The following is a 16,174-nucleotide window of genomic DNA, read 5'->3' as shown; positions in this document are numbered from 1 at the left end:
AGGAGAGACCTCCAGTCAGTCTCGTCCTTGGTCCATCTGTCTAATTCTTCGGGGGATACTACTGTGGCACTCCTAACCCCAGATGCACCTTCAATCAACACCTCTTTCGGTCTAGTCTGACTTCTTGCCCCCGACATACTAGTCCTAGGTTCTCTAATGGGCAAGTCCATCAGGACCACAGATTCACATTCACTCTCTTGATCATCATCTATGAATACTTCCTTCCTCGGGGGAGGGATGCTAGGAGTAGGCAGTATTGGGGAGATAACAGGAGGACGAGGACTAGCCAGGTCATCTCTATACAGTGGAATAGCTGGACCAATAGTTACTGGAATAGTCAGGGAATCAGGATGGGGATGTATCTGGGCAATGGTTCGAACTAAATCCTCTCGCTGTCTAGCCAGGGCTTCTTTCTCCTTCTCTCGTAAAGCCTTCTCTGCAGAGTGATCATGCAATACCTGAGGTACTAAGGGAGGATAAATACTGGGAGCAGTCGGAGTGACCAACCGAGGTGGATCTTCTCCGAACGGCTGATAATTTGGGACCGTACATTTCGGTCTGCAAAACCCATCCCCACTACTGACTTTACTATCCGTACCCGTTCCATCTGTATCACTATCCCTCTGACATCTGGGATACTTTGAAAAAGGGTTTGGAGAATGTACAGATTCTGATTCTGCAACATAGGGAGGTGGATTTTTCATTAACAAATCTTCTAGGTGCTCATCCTCTGAGTCCCCCACGGGCATTAAATGATGGGTCTTTTCTTTACTTTTTCCTTTCCCCTCGGCTAACACCCCCATCATTGGGAACAGTCCTTCAGTTATCATGGTTTGCCTCCACTGTTTCATTTTCTGCTCTTTGGTTTGTGCTTGAACCCTCGGATACCATTTACTTACTCCTTTGTCCATCCGGGGTCTATCTCTCTCTAGAGCCTCAATCTCCCATTCTTCCAGGGCTTCGTACTGGGTCAATCTAGGTCTAGGATGTAATTCATTCATGCGGGTCCTTAAGTTAAACAGAATCCGACCATTAAATGTACCTTCAACAGGGAATGCTAGGACTCCGTCATCTTCAGTATACTTTGCCCAGTTTTCTAACCAGACACAGGTGTGGTGCCCCTTATCAAACATCATAAAAGAGGCAGGGGTGTTTGGCGGGGGAATGAGCACGCCTTCCCTCGTTCTAATGGGCTTGTCAGTTTTGAAAAAATTCTTTATTTTATCAGAGAAAGACATTTTCCTTTTTACTCCATACATCTTGTGCGGTCTACCTCGTATAAGCTGATCCTTATGAAATCCTAGGTACTTTGGATTTGGTATGAAATCTGGATACCACATGCAACTTTCCAGACTCGCTTCTAACTCGGCTTGATTAATTTTGTCTACCTTTGTGCTTCCAATGCTAGTGCGACTTTCATGTCGTAACACCCAATCAACTCAGAGAACACAAAAGATCCTTAACGAATGGGTGCGCGGCCTTTCCGCAAGACAGAGTCTCACGCTTCGGCACTCACCCCTCCTTCACAATTTCAGCTCCACTACACACCCGCTGTTTTGACCAATACCAGCGCGGCACGGAGTGACGTCAGAGCAGCTTTCCGACCGACTCCCTCCTTCACAAGGTAACAGAAACTTTTTACTCTCCCTAAAGTGCGAATGCAGATTTTAGTCAACAACACGCAACGTTTGCCACTATGTCTGAGTGTTCTAAAGAGATAAAAGAATTTTCTTTCACTGCTAGTAAACCACTTCTGTCTACTTTTCATTCACTCCGGATAGACTTCTTTGCCTAACCTTTTACATACGTAAAATAGAACCTGTTATTCCCCTGACTTATCCACTTCTTCCTGGGATATATACTAAGTCAGGCTTTCACCAGCGGACTAATTTACTTACCATGCAAGCCTCGGAGACCCTACTACTTCTTCCGTATGCGACCCTTACTAGGTGATATCGCAATGAAAGTTTTATAAAGTACTCGTAGCTATCATTTACTTCAGATGCAAACAAAGGACCTAATTAGTGCTTCCAGTTATCCTTAACCCTGCACTAATGACTCAAACCAGTGACTTCAACAGCTAACCGGATTCTGCTCACCGTTAGCTAAATACTTCCCCGGGGATTCGGACTACACTGAACATTTACAAACAATTTTTCGGTTAATATAACATTTATAGCAGCAATGCAAAGTCATGTACATTTACATATAAATCTTTAAAACATTTCAAAATATTTGAACCAATACAGTAGAAAATCAGCAGCACATTTTATTTTCACGGTTTGTTTATCAACTATCCTGTCTACCTAATCTAACTAGTCCAAACCATCCTCTGCTACCAGAAAATTACTGATAGAGCGCGCAGTCCACCCGGGTCACCGAGATCACCAATTGCTTACACGCACTGGGCCCTGGCGTGCAAATTCAGATACAACAATGACATTTGGGTGAACCGGGTGATGATTACTTTTGTTTCTCCTCCTGCACGCTTCTATGAGCAATTAAGGTTTGGTTTCACCTCTGCTTTACCATGCACCTGACTTACCACAGGCACAATTCTTATGACAGATCTGGAGCTATCAGGGAAATAGTAGACAGGACCTAGGAACAATTACTCTTTATAATCAGTACATACTTATCCACAATTTCTGTAAAATGACCACAGACACCTGAGGACGTTCAAAGCTTTATATAGAAGTTCAAAGAGAGTACGACAAGGCAATAAGTGATATGCAGAGTAATGCGTCAAACATCAAAATCAAGACCAATAGGTAACTATGAATTAACACTAGGACCATTGAGTATATGGGAAGACTAAAGGTAGGAATTTTAGAACAGAACTAGTCACTGCAACTTTATACTAGGACCTAGGACATGGATGGGACCTAGAACATGTACTTAACCTAAGTGCTTTAAACTATTCTTACTAAGTTCACCGCAATCAGACTAAAGGAAAGGGAAAAATCGGAACATACTAATAAAACATAACAGTTTGGCAATTCTCTAAAGGTGGGGAGAGAAGTGGAACAATTCTAATAAACAATTTGCATAAAACTTGCTTTAAAGGTGATAGAGCAATATCACAGGCAAGAGTGCTTTATTAAGAAAATGGAGAGAGAGTGAGAGTGAGACGCAAACCCACAGACTGATAATTACCTAATTCAGAATGAAGACCAACCCTGGCCATGGGTCAGTTGGAAGGACGGGGACAAGGACCCTCAGAAAAGGAATGCCAGAATGCGAGCAGGTACAGCTCACGGGCAGTCAGGACAGGATACCCCTCAGGATTTGGGATCAGGACTGGGCTCACCAAGGTACGACCAACACCCACAGCTTCGGAAGCAACGCCTGCGTTACCCCTCTCTGCAAGTAATCCGCCAGTAACCCCGATTGGGTTTTCTTCGAATTTCCCAGCAAAGTGCTTCGCCAGCACTTAGGACAATTTCCACCCCTTAGGAGTTTGTGGAAAGTATGGACAGAGTGCTCCGCAGCACTTCAGATTGAGCACCTATAGAGTTCGTAGGGTCAGTGACAGGTCTGCTACTCGGACAAGTCGGACAATTTTCCTAAGCCAAACTAGGGCAGTTATACTGTTTTGGGGTCTCTCAGACCACCCACTAATGTTGCAAGTGACCGTTTCCCACATTCTGATTGGTTAGGAGAGGTGGTGCGGTCATTACCACCTCCTAGAATTCAACTTTCCCATCCTAAATATTAAAATTTTCCTACCCGCCCCTTGGGTTCACGTTCCCATGCATAAGCACACAGCAGAAAATATGAGTGTACAGAGTATAGCAACATTGTCTCTGAGATTCAAGGTAGAATTCATCGTCTTGTGCTGGGTTCTCAGGCGCATTGGGCTTCAGGAGCCAGCTGGCTTGTCTCAGCTTCTGCGCAGTGTAGTTTCTCCCAGGTCACATGGCAATACTCAGAGGAGCCTCAACATGGCGTAGGTTATGTATGTCCCAGCCCCCAGAGACGCGATACATGAAAAGTAAGCGAGAACAAATTAATATCACACATAAAATGATCACACTGTATACCATGATGAAATTCTAAACATCCCTTATTTTATAATGACAATAGCATTACTGTTTAGTGCGAAAAGACAGATAGGCTGAAGCAGCGGTAGCAAGCGGAGAGCGTGGTGAGAGACAAGCGGCCATTTTTGCATCAGTGCGCATGAGCAATACAATCCCTCCAGAATGCGAGTGCGTTACATCACATGGGTATGACCGACGCATGCGCAGACTGAATTTCAGCGAAGCAGCCGTTTCTTTTAGTGCAAGCTTCGTTAGTATGGGAAAGACATATAAGCAAGCATCCTGGGGACACCCGCGTGTTTGGAGAAACGCTTAATAAATGACGAACAACTGGTTTAGTGTAATTATACATTTAGGCAAGAGTTTTGTGTGCGAGCAAGGCGCTTTACATGCGAATCCTTGCTCCATCACTATCGGTCCCCAAGCCCATAGCCATGTCAGACTACAATGTCACGGATCCATAGTCTGATTCACCGGTCGACATGCACACACCATTGCGGTGGCACATATGATCACTATGCGTAATTTTTTGTGTGTATTCCCACGCTGACCGCTGCCCTAGGCCCAGCCAGGCTATGCCCGCATTCAAGGTACTTGACCGAAACCTTACCAAAGGCCCTTGACCGTAGTCCTGGCCCCCACTTACGCCATGGCACCATGAGACCACCCTCACCCGCGGCCTTGTGTCCAAGCCCAAACATAACATTACCCCCTCAATATAGGATAAAGAACTCTGGGAAATGCAGTCCACCACACCACACAGAGTTTTCCATCCGCATGCGAATGTGTGAGATCTGAAAAAAGGAGCCAGAAATTAATCAAACAAACAGGGGAGACATTCTCAAAGCCCACCAGCTTTAACTCCCGCAGCTGTTGCAGATGATAAGTGGCCCCTCGCACGATCAAGTGACCTAGCACCCACACCACTTTGAAAGAAATACTACCTTTATTCCGCCTGTCAAAATGTCTTGCCTGTTGCGCATGCCACTGCACCTATCTTGTTTTGAGTGACTGACTAGCTCACCCCCCAGCTGCGATATGTAGTCCCCAATAAGCTATATACCACCAAGCAAGAGTTTGAACATGAGGATGGACGGACATGTAAACCTCCCAGGCCTACTCTATCCCTTTTTCCGCTTAAAGCTCTCCTACCGCCCCCTTCACAACAGGGTCAGGTTTGACCTCTCCATGAGAGTAAACATGTCTGCCAATATCCTGGTGAAGGGGAACTGCAGACCTCTCCAGTGTGCCCAGTAGCGATGCCCTTACCAATTTGGTCCCTCAGAAAGCCCATCTAAAATTACTACAAAAATGGCAGTGGAAAGGATGGCTATTCCACCGGAGACTGTCTCCTAAGAGGGGGATAGAAAACACCTATCCCGCTAGGGTCTTAATCACCAAGAGGAATTGCCCTAATTCTGCATTCCTCCAACTTGGCGTAGACATCAAACCACGTCCAAAAGATGCGTAAGGCACCAATCTGCTCTGTGATATCTACCAGTGCAAGCAGTCCTGAGCAAGCCTTTAGTGAACAAAGAGTGGGGTGGGCTTTCATCCCCTGCGGACCCATAAAGGCCCTGTAACCCATAAGCACATTTGCATGCCTTCTGAGTACGCTCGCAGCGCGGGCCCTCACAAACTGTGATAGGGCCGGACCCCAATTCTCCAAGAAGTGTCGTGAACCTAGCCATCTAATCTGCTGCTTGATAGGAGGGTAGGGCCTGATAGTTCCTTGCTTCCAGCTTTTGTTATAAGTGCGGCTGGCATCCGGTCCGCCCTTTTCCTGGCTGACATCGTTGCCTAGCACAAAGCAGCAAAGTGTGTCAGTGCAGCTGAAAATGCCTCAATGCCCAAAACTTACATCAGGACAAGTGCGTCCTGCATATTACCGTGGGGCTCCACCTCTTAGTCGGTTGGACAGCACCCCCCCATCGAAAATAATGGGTAATCGCCCTCTACCATCGTGCCTCCTCAACTTGTGCCCTGGTACTGGCTAGCAGCAGCGAATCTCCTTCATTGTCTGAAAAAGAGACAAAACCCTACCATGAACGGGCAACCCCCAAATGTATTAATTGAACTGTTAGACTAGGAGGAGGATTCCTAGCCCAGAGACAGGGGTTTAACCAAGCCATGCATCCATGGAAGATCTGATCCTGGAGTCGGCCCGGGAGATACAGGAAACAGAAGAGGTGGGGGTTTAATCAAAACAACTTAAATAATTCTTAGATGGGTGGCCAAGCAGGACCCTCCCCTAACACTAATTATGTGAAGAAAGGTAGCACGGCCGCCTGGTATTCAGAAATGGGAATTCCGGAATCGTGTAATCTAAGCATGCAGCCAAGGAGGCCCCATTTAAAGAAAGTATGTTAACCATCTGCACGCTGCCACCCCTGAATGCCTGGCAGACCCTGTGATAAGGGCGGCTCCGACTCCTGAATGCAATGGACAGAGCATTTTCTATGGATTGAAAAAAACAAGGACCCCCTGAACACTGGTGTCAATGAACTCCTAGGGCAGGGATAATAATGTGTGAACATAAACCCTAGGCAGTCAACAAATGGGCAAACAAGTAATATAAAGTGACAGCGAAAAATCATACATGGAGAATTAAAATAAAAATAATCATGATTTTAATGAACACAGATAAAAATCATACAGGTAAATGGCATAACCACCACCGTATGATGGTAAAAATTGATTAAAAAACATACAATTCATACATTTATTATTTAATCATGTAAAGAACACACCTACAAATTAATGTCATTGGTATCAAAGAGAGACAACACTGTGGCGAGTGAAACTCAACGCCCGTTTCGGCGTGGTCAACGCCTTCTTCAGAAGCCACACAGTGATATCTGAAACATACATATGAAAGAAACATCCTGTTACAATATATTCCAAATGATAATACAGGACATAAAAATCACATATTAAAAATACATCTTTTGTTAAAATAAACCCACATTTTATAAAAAAGAACATTTTCGCTGTCAAATTATTTCATCTCTTATCTTGTTTCCACGACAAACATGATGAAGCCATAAATAACAAGATTGTGCAGTACTCAAAACTAAACTAGAGAACAAGTGATGAAGTACAATAGTTGACATAAGGATAATCAACACAAAGGCAAGATTTGCTACAGCATAGGAATATTATAACTAAATATTTGATGGTTCGATCTGTTCATAGGATAATCATTTAACAATTTATTTCTATATAAGCATTCAATAGCTATATTCATACTCATTGTATCAAACTGACTGTTTAAGAAGGTTTACAGAGCTTGTATACAGGAAACAATCAAGTAGATCTTGAAAATTCGACAAAATAATGGCCGCAACAGGTATAAATCCTAGAATATATAAAATACTGAATTTCAGTCTGCAACCCTTTTTAGTGCAACCTGTCAATTATAAGGGAAACATTGATTCCCCAAACAATAGATACCACATGAATGCACATTTGGAAGACATGTAGAGCGATAAATATCAGCCATGTGGATGTGGCAATTATCAAAAATATTACCAAAGTTCTTCGACTTAATCTAAATTGTTTGCGGGTCAGTTTTTAAAATCGCGTCTTAGGACACAATCAATATTTCTACTATGCTGATCTCACAGGTTGTATCTTTATACCGCGCTAACAGGAAAGTGCGTGGTTGGAGGGAAAAAAGTATGGCTCAGACCAAATGAATTATTTCGTATAAATATCATCACAAACCGTTACAATCATTTTTGGACACATGCAATGATGTCGAACGCATGGAATTCCTAGGATGGCAGTATGTTTACTAACTCAGAAAGCTACTCTTTATTAATCTATGTATATGATACTAAAACTAAAAGGGAAGCGGCGAAGGAAAGAAAGGGACACTCAGCTTCCCAGTAAACAGATACAAGACTGATATAAAGTAATGTGTTCACGTACCTGATATATAAAGAGAAGGTTAAGCGGCAAAGCTTCTATATGTTAAGTCAAAGATGTGATAGTATCCACAGGTACCGATACATATTATATTGAGGATCCTGCAAAAATAAATAAAATACAACCAATTCAGGACCTAATGAGCCTGAAAGGAATTGAAAGGACGTGCCCTAACGTTACAGGTATACCTTTAAATGTGGAGCCGTGTCTTCTGTACGACAGCATACTATTGTTACACAATGCTTCTTAATTACCATACAACGATCTTTTAAAAGCCTCCTCCGGGTAAACAGACTAAAAAAGGGAGGGAATAAAGAAGAAAGAAAAAGGCGTAAAGCACGCATTCTTATTAAATGGGTAGGAAACAGAAATGGCGGAAAGACTCATGAATCGAATATTATCTAAGTGCTAGCCGCAATGTGGGAGTCTCAAGAAGGGGGACCGTACCAAAGATCGCTTGCCTTCAAGTTCAGAGTAGGAGCAGGATAATGCTCTCAGTGTAACGAGGTCACGACATGCAAATCCGCCGCAGAAACGGAGGGGCGGAAAAATTATCAAGTTTGCCGTATTCGGCAGATGGTTTGAATACCTCATCCAGGATTAAATGAACACCTAAACCTGGTTAGGTAGGGAAAATAGAAACGGGACTGCTAGCTTGGGTGTCCCGGAGCTTTTAGTTTTATTAAAGGAGGGACCAGTTGAGATGTGGTAATAGACACAAAAGAGGGACTATCCGGTGTAACCCTCAAGAGAAAGAAGGAAGGCCACTTCAATTACTGTTACAGAGGCCAAATTGTTAAAAAACAAATTACAGAAACAAAATGCCGTCTATGTAGACAATCGATAATTAGGGAATATCCTACATGTAAGGGCATCCTACGATTCTGAAAGGGAAAATCGATACCCAGTCAGAAAAACACAGATTCTAGTTAAGGAGAGGGATCTAATTGGAAGGGGAGATCTAAAAATACTTTTTCCTAAGCCCTTACAATATGAATCGAGTTCAGAGGCGTATAAAACTACCATATAATATATATTTTTTGCCGGCTGACTAATACCTATAGCTAAAAGTCAATCTCAACTAAAAAGGACAACGATTCAGAGTTATATTAAAAACGCACCTATTATTCAGGCGGAGAGATGCAAATTAAAGAATTGCATTCTCCCACGGGATTTCACTATTTAATCCGTTTTTAAAAGTGCCCAAGCTAAAAATCCAAAAGACTTCTCTCTTTTTTCGAACTTTACAGCCGCCTTTATTTTCTGAGAGCCTGATCTTCTCTATGATACGCCATTTAAAGTCATCAGGCTTATGTTGCTTTTCTTGAAAGTGTCTGACTAAAGGTGCCGCAATTTTATTAGTACGTATCGCTGAGCGATGTTCAGTCAACCTTATTTGGATTGGTCTTGCCTTTCGCCAACATAGCCCAGATGACACGGGCACAGAATGAAATAAATGCAATTGGCGGTCTTACAGTTCCACATGTCATTAGCATTCATGCGGCATACATTGTGTTCAAAGGACTCACCTCCCAAGATAGCACTACAGGATTTGCAAGATGAACATTTTACGGTACCTTTGACAGGAAAATTACCAGACACCGATCTGTGAACAAACTCAGACTGGACATTCTTGTTGGCAAAGCGTGAATGTACTATCAGGTCTTTCAAATTATTATTTCTCTTGTGGGCAAACCGAGGCGTTGTCAACTTTTCATTTGCAGTGGGGTTAGAATTGAGAATATGCCAATTGGCATTGATGATTTGTTTTACTGTATAATCAAGAGTCGAGTGTTTAGTAATGCAAACCAATTGATTATTTTCTTTGGGCAGTTTTGTTCTCAAAAGGTGGTCGCGGTCATAGAATCTGGCTCTCTTAAATGAGTCCCTTACCAGCCTATGTGGGTATCCTCGATTGAGGAATTTCTGTCTCATTACACCAGCCTGTTGATCAAAATCTGCAAGGTTGGTGCAATTCCTCCTTACTCGTAAAAATTGTGAGAAGGGAATGCTTTGACGCCTACTCCGGGGGTGAAAACTGTTAAAATGGAGTAGCGTATTGCGTGCGGAAGGTTTCACAAAAAGATCAACTATTAATTTATTGTCGTGATGTTTATTTAATAAATCAAGAAATTCGACCCTATTCTCATCATATTGGGCTGTGAACTTTAAATTTGTATCTGTCAGATTGATCCATTCTAGGAAATCCACAAGGGAATCCTTCCCACTGGTCCAGATAAAAAAGATGTTGTAAATATATCTGGACCAGTGGGAGATTGATTCGAAAAATGGTGCAATCTCATTATGGATAAATTTAGTTTCAAAGGCCGCCATATAAATATTCGCAATGGACGGCGCCACAGATGCCCCCATGCTTACCCTTTTCACTTGGCGAAAAAGGGTATTTCCGAACTCAAAAATATTCTCTGTAAGCACAATTTTTAAAAGTTCAAGGATGAATTCTTTGGGGCATGTTATCTCAAATTTATCAATGAACCAACTTGTCGCACTTACAGCTTCCATTTGAGGGATATTGCTGTGAAGCGCTTTGATGTCCATAGTTACTAAAATATCTTTCCGTGGATCAAAAGGGAGGTTTTCTACTTTTTTTATCATTGCGCCCGTATCCTAATATAAGATGTAATCATTGATATATGTGGGCGTAGGTAGGAATCGATAAATTTCGATAAAGGTTCAGTATTTGTTCCAATTGTAGATACAATTGGTCTATATGGGGGATCTGTTTGATCTTTATGGATTTTAGGCAAGCCATAAATACATGCTATCTTTTCATGATTAAAATTCAAGTAGTCAAAATCTTTCTGGTCGATTTCCCCCTTTGATATCGCCTGCTCAGTAAGATGTTGAATTTTCTTGGATACCAAATTAAAAGGGTTAGACCTAATCTTGGAGTATGTAGTATTATCAGCCAACATGCTCATCATTTTTTGTTCGTATTTTTCTGAGTCTATTAACACAATACTGCCACCTTTATCGCAACTCTTGATAACTAAGCTATCATTCTTTCAAAAAGTTTTTAAAACTTCAGATTCCTCTCTGTTCAGATTGTATATAGGTTTAGGTATATAACATTGCGCTCTTTCTAACTTTTGTAAGACAGCTAGTTCAAAAGCAGCCACTTCTGGACCTAATTGGTCAAGGGAAGGGCTGAAGGTAGAAGGTAGCGCTAGTCGTCTAGGACTTTGTGGTATCTCATTTTGATCTGTGTTTGAGGCAAAAAACTTTTTTTGTCTTATCCTTCGAAAGAAGGAGATGATGTCCTGCTGTAACTCAAAGACATTAGCGTGAGCAGGTGGAACATATGATAAGCCTTTAGAAAGAAGAGTTTCACAAAAAGGCTCTAGATATCTGGATGACAAATTAAATATTGGGATTACATCCCCTGTCTCCAGTATTGGCGATTTCGTGTTTCTCGAACAAACTGGGGTTCTTGCTGTTGATGTTGATGGTGCATTTGTTGGAAATTCCCCCTGTTCTGGGTCTGAATATGTACTTTCGAGTGGCCTTGCCATAGGCCCTGGTTGGATAAAAAAGGCTGTTTTGGGCGGGCTCCATTATACTGATTGAAATTTCCCTCAGGTTCGTAATAAGTATTAGCACCTTCATTTTCAGAGTCTGAGGAGTCAGTGAAATGAAATTATTGACTCTTTGTTGCACTTATCTAGTATCGTCCACATAGTGGATTTGCTTATAGAAATCTTGCCTTAGATAAGGATAAGTATTTTCTAAGGTACAAAATCGCTTGTCTTTGTTTAACTTATCGTTTTTTCTTTTGTTCAAATAGGTGCTAAAAGATTCTAAGTCCTTATTGGCTTCTTCTATTTTTTTCAAGGCTTCATCAATCGACCCTAATTGCCTCATTCTTTCTTCCAACTCATCGACCTCCTTTTTAATTTCCGCTGCCAGCTCTTTTGCGGTAGCAACAATTAAAATCATCAGATCGCAAGAGCATCTATTGGCTATATGACTCCATTTCTCAAGAAATGGTCTATGGTGTACAAATAAACCTGGGATGTTTCATACTCTGAGACCCAAAGGGATTATGCCGGATCTCAGATATGCCAGCATAAACTCCCCATGGGCTTCCATTCGTTTTAGCTTTTTCTTGAATTCCAATAGTTTGTAACTCTCATCGTTTTGCTGGCCACTAGGCTTACCATTACTACTTAACGGGGAGTTAGTTCCTACTATTAGAGCAAATTCATCATCCGTGAATCCAAATGTTTTCATTTGTGCCATGACAATCCCTAGACCACTGATAAGGCAGGGGACAGAAGGACTACAAGATAGGCCTTAAAGAGTACTTACAGTAACAATCATCAAATTACAATGTTGATGATACACAAGGAAAGAACAGCCCTACACAGACAAGCTGTGGGTAAAAGGATTGAAAAAAACAAGGACCCCCTGAACACTGGTGTCAATGAACTCCTAGGGCAGGGATAATAATGTGTGAACAAAAACACTAGGCAGTCAACAAATGGGCAAACAAGTAATATAAGGTGACTGCAAAAAATCATACATGGAGAATTAAAATAAAAATAATCAAGATTTTAATGAACACAGATAAAAATCATACAGGTAAATGGCATAACCACCACCGTATGATGGTAAAAATTAATTTAAAAAAATACAATTCATACATTCATTATTTAATCATGTAAAGAACACCCCAACAAATTAATATCATTGGTATCAAAGAGAGACAACACTGTCACAAGTGAAACTCGACGCGCGTTTCGGCATGGACAACGCCTTCTTCAGGATCCACACAGTGATATCTGAAACATACATATGAAAGAAACATCCTATTACAATATATTCCAAATGATAATACAGGACATAAAAATCACATATTAAAAATACATCTTTTGTTAAAATAAACCCACATTTTATAAAAAAGAACATTTTCGCTGTCAAATTATTTACGGCCAGATGCATCAAAGTCCGGTTTTGCGATTCCTAATTTGCGATTTTTAGGGAATCGCAAATAAGGAATCGCAAAACGGGATGCATGACTAAAAGTGCATAATATTTGCGATTCGGTAAAAAACGCAATTTTTACCGAATCGCAAATATTATGAGAATTCCAATTTGCGATTTCGCAATTCACATTGATTTATATGGGCTAAAAGGCCCTTAGAAATCAATGGGAATTGCAAATTCGCAAATTAGAATTCGCAAAATGTTGATGCATTCCATGGGTGCAGGGGGTGGTCCAAAGGACCTCCCTCCCTGCACCCCTGAAATGTATTTTGAAGTGCATGTTTCAAACACACATGTCCTAAGGACATGTGTGTCTGTAACATGACAGTGTTTTTAAATACAAATAAGAGCATTTTAACACATTTTCGCAAATTACCACGAGGTTCAACCTCGTGGTAATTTGCACCCCCTAATTGCGAATTCGCAATTTTAAAATTAATCATGCATTGCTTTTAAGGAATCGCAAATTTGCGATTCCATAAAAGCAATCGCATTTTTGGAATTCGCTAAAAATAGCGATTTTACCAAAAATGCTTCATGCATCCCAAAAACCTATTTAGGAATCGCAAACGGCCGAATTTTGCGATTCGCACCGTTTGCACTTCCTAAATAGGATGATGCATGTGGCCGTTAATCTCTTATCTTGTTTCCACGACAAACATGATAAAGCCAACAATAACAAGATTGTGCAGTACTCAAAACTAAACTAGAGAACAAGTGATGAAGTACAGTAGTTGACATAATTATAATCAACACAAAGGCAAGATTTGCTACAGCATAGGAATATTTTAACTAAATATTTGATAGTTCTATCTGTTCATAGCGATAATCATTTAACAATTTATTTCTATATAAGCATTCAATAGCTATATTCATACTCATTGTATCAAACTCACAGTTTAAGAAGGTTTATAGAGCTTGTAAACAGGAAACAATCAAGTAGATCTTGAAAGTTCGACAAAATAATGGTAGCAACAGGTATAAATCCTAGAATATATAAAATACCGAATTTCAGTCTGCAACCCTTTTTAGTGCAACCTGTCAATTATAAGGGCAACATTGATTCCCCAAACAATAGATACCACATGAATGCACAATTGGAAGACATGTAGAGCGATAAATATCAGCCATGTGGATGTGGCAATTATCAAAAATATTACCAAAGTTCTTCGACTTAATCTAAATTGTTTGCGGGTCCGTTTTTAAAATCGCGTCTTAGGACACAATCAATATTTCTTCTATGCTGATCTCACAGGTTGTATCTTTATACCGCGCTAACAGAAAAGTGCGTGGTTGGAGGGAAGAAAGTATGGCTCAGACCAAATGAATTATTTCGTATAACTATCATCACAAAACGTTACAATCAATTATGGACACATGCAATGATCTCGAACGCATGGAATTCCTTGGATGGCAGTATGTTTACTAACTCAGAAAGCTACTCTTTATTAATCTATGCATATGATACTAAAACTAAAAGGGAAGCGGTGAAGGAAAGAACAGGACACTCAGCTTCCCAGTAAACAGATACAAGACTGATATAAATTCATGTGTTCACGTACCTGATATATAAAGAGAAGGTTAAGCGGCAAAGCTTCTATACGTTCTATCAAAGATGTGATAGTTTCCACAGGTACCGATAGATATTATATTGAGGATCCTGCAAAAATAAATAAAATACAACCAATTCAGGACCCAATGAGTCTGAAAGGAATTGAAAGGAGGTGCCCTAACCTTACAGGGTAAACCTTTAAATGGGGAGCCGTGTCTTCTGTACAACAGCATACTATTGTTACACGATGCTTCTTAATTACCATACAACGATCTTTTAAAAGCCTCCTCCGGGTAAACAGACTAAAAAAGGGAGGGACTAAAGAAAAAAAAAGGCGTAAAGCAGGCATTCTTATTAAATGGGTAGGAAACAGATAAGGGGGAAAGACTCATGAATCGAATATTATCTAAGTGCTAGCCGCAATGTGGGAGTCTCAAGAAGGAGGACCGTACCGAAGATCGCTTACCTTCAAGTTCAGAGTAGGAGCAGGATAATGCTCTCAGGGTAACGAGGTCACGACGTGCAAATCCGCCGCAGAAACGGAGGGGCGGAAAAATGATCAAGTTTGCCGTAATAGGCAGATGGTTTAAATACCTCATCTAGGATTAAATAAATGCCTACACCTGGTTAGGTAGATAAAAATAGAAACGGGCGTGCTAGCTTAGGTGTCCCGGAGCTTTAAGTTTTAATAAAGGAGGGACTAGTTGAGACGTATAAAACTACCATATAATATAATTTTTTTGCCAGCTGACTAATACCTATAGCTAAAAGTCCATCTCAACTAAAAAGGACAACGATTCAGAGTTATATGAAAAACGCACCTATTATTCAGGCGGAGAGATGCAAATTAACGAATTGCATTCTCCCACGGGAGTTCACTATTTAACCCGTTTTTAAAATTGCCCAAGCTAAAAAACCAAAGACTTCTCTCTTTTTTCGAACTTTACAGCCGCCTTTATTTTCTGAGAGCCTGATCTTCTCTATGATACGCCATTTAAAGTCATCAGGCTTATGTTGCTTTTCTTGAAAGTGTCTGACTAAAGGTGCCGCAATTTTTTTAGTACGTATCGCTGAGCGAGGTTCAGTCAACCTTATTTGGATTGGTCTTGTCGTTTCACCAACATAGCCCAGATGACACGGGCACAGAATGAAATAAATGCAATTGGTGGTCTTACAATTCCACATGTCATTAGCATTCATGCGGCATCCATTGTGTTCAAAGGACTCACCTCCCAAGATCGCACTACAGGATTTGCAAGATGAACATTTTACGGTACCTTTGACAGGAAAATTTCCAGACACCGATCTTTGAACAAACTCAGACTGGACATTCTTGTTGGCAAAGCGTGAATATACTATCAGGTTTTTCAAATTCTTATTTCTCTTGTGGGCTAACAGAGGCTTAGCCAACATTTCATTTGCCGTGGGGTTAAAATTGAGAATATGCCAATTGGCATTGAAGATTTGTTTTACTGTATTATCAAGAGTCGAGTGTTTATTAATGCAAACCAATTGATTATTTTCTTTGGGCGGTTTTGTTCTCAAAAGGTGATCGCGGTCATAGGATATGGCTCTCTTAAATGAGTCCCTTACCAGCCTATGTGGATATCCTCGATTGAGGAATTTCTGTCTCATTACACTG

The sequence above is a fragment of the Lissotriton vulgaris genome, unplaced genomic scaffold (genome assembly GCF_964263255.1).
Source record: "Lissotriton vulgaris unplaced genomic scaffold, aLisVul1.2 SCAFFOLD_593, whole genome shotgun sequence".
Taxonomy (NCBI): Eukaryota; Metazoa; Chordata; class Amphibia; order Caudata; family Salamandridae; genus Lissotriton; species Lissotriton vulgaris.
The sequence above is the reverse complement of the archived record's forward strand: the minus strand, read 5'-3'. Positions refer to the sequence as shown.